A 2065-nucleotide genomic window follows, 5' to 3' on the forward strand; every position below is an offset into this window, starting at 1 on the left:
TGTTGCGGAACACCTACAGAGAGTGGGCCTTCCTCACATGGGGATGCTTCTCTATGTCAGGAGCTGAGCTGGTTTATCAGCAGGCCCTGCTATGAAACCCCAATGGCAGAATAACACAGTGGTTCAAGTCCAGCCACTGCTCCCAACAGATCTAGGGCCTAATCTCAGGCCTACCAGGTTTTCAGCTCCATGGTTCAATTTCCTCAGCTGTAAGATTTGATCATACCCATTCCACAGCAGACCCCAGTGTCAGCCATCAGTGGGAGCATCCTCCCAGCACTGGCACTGTGGTCTCCTTCTCTATTAGACAAACAACTGGGAGTGCCAAGCAAGTGGGCAGCATCCCACCTCAACCCCTGCACCTCCTGGCTTTTCAGACTCAGGACTCTCTGAGGCCATGGTGGCCCACTCCGTCTAGCCCAGGTGGCCTGGATGTCAGGGGAAGTGACGCTAGGTGTCCAGCCTCCCTGTGTGTAAGACAGGCAACCATGTTGCACAGTGGGTGCCTCCATTGGTGTGGAGTCCTAGCTGCTTTTAGTGTTAACTGGCTCAATCTGGTGAGCCACAGCCTGGGCCAGGACAATCTGGAGCAGAGGTGTTGGACCCAGCTCTTTGGGCCTGTGCTCCAGTGTCCCCAGTTCTGCCCGCTGCCAGCTCCCTGGGTCTGTTTTCTGTCCAGGCCTGTCCCAGGCAGATTCATCAGCTCCCCTTCCCAGGCCTGCTTCTCTCTCACGTTCTGCATGCTACGACAGGCACCACCGCTAACCAGCAGCCGGAACCGAAGCCTAGATGTCCTTGTCAGTTCTCTTTTCTCCCTTCTCTCGACCCCGACACTCCCCTCCAGTCAATGCCTTGGCCCTGACATTGGTTCATTGCTCTCTGATCCCTTCCTCCTTCCTGAAGCCACCAGTAGGCGTGATCTGGAACCCTGCACCCTTGTCTGGCCCCCTGCCTTTAGACTGGCTCCCCTACTACAGTGGCTACTGTGATCCTTCCAGAGTGCAAATCACATCATGTCCCTTACCTCCTCAACTCTCCTTGGCTCCTTATTGCTATGATCAACCTGCATTCTCTGAAAGGCAAGCAAAGCTCTTCATGGTCTGATGGTCCCCCCCTTCCTCCGCCCTGCCCCCACTTCTAGAAGTCTACCCTGGCCTCACACTGAACTGCCTTGAAGGCTCTCTCTGGCTTAAAGCAGCCAGACCTGGGAAGGGTGGGGAACTCCTGCCTCTGCCACTTGCCATGCATGTATCCTTGGGTGGGTGTTGCTGCTCTCTGAGTCTCAGGTTCCCACCTGTAAAACTGGAGTAAGAATGCCTATTGCTTGTTCTGGGGATTAAATGATTGAATATGCATGGGGTGTTTATCCCAGGACCTGCAGGACAGGCTCAAGAAACATGAGCTTCTGGGAACCAGCAGTTAGCATAATGTTTATGTCGCTGGACTTCCACGTAATTGACCGCGGTCCCCGTACCGGACCTGGTGGCTTAAAACTCACGCCGGGCGCGTGTGCGTGTGTGCCCAGGATCCCGAGAGGAGAATGGAGGAGAAGGGATTGCGGCGTGACCATCCCTTCTGGGGGAGGATTTCTCGCTTTCTGTCTCTATGTCTCTGTCTGTCTGTCTGGCGAGCGCACGCACCCTATAGTGAAAAACCTCTCAAAAAAAAAAAAAAAAAAGAAAAGAAAAGAAAAGAAAAGAAACATGAGCTTCTGGATAGTTTCAGGTCTTTCTCATTTGGCTCTAGCAGCTTCCTCAGCTCAAGGTCCTACTCTCCCCCTCCTCCCTCTGTGCCCACGCTAACTTCTGACACTCAGCTTAGGTCACATCTTCCACAAAGCCTTTCTGGACCCTCCTCATGGTCACCACCCACCAACTCTATACTCAGGACAGGGGAGCATAGAACCCAGTCCTGGGAGCCTGTGTCTGTCCTTCTGCTGTCTTCCACCACAGGGGGCACCCTCAGGTAGGGCTGCGCCTCTTCTGCCTTTGCATCCAGGGTCTGGTTTGGGAAGCACAGAGCAGCTGCCCTGGCAATGTGTGAGACCCAGAGAACTCTAGCAGAT

This window comes from Tupaia chinensis, unplaced genomic scaffold (genome assembly GCF_000334495.1).
Source record: "Tupaia chinensis unplaced genomic scaffold, TupChi_1.0 Scaffold000270_2, whole genome shotgun sequence".
NCBI lineage: Eukaryota > Metazoa > Chordata > Mammalia > Scandentia > Tupaiidae > Tupaia > Tupaia belangeri.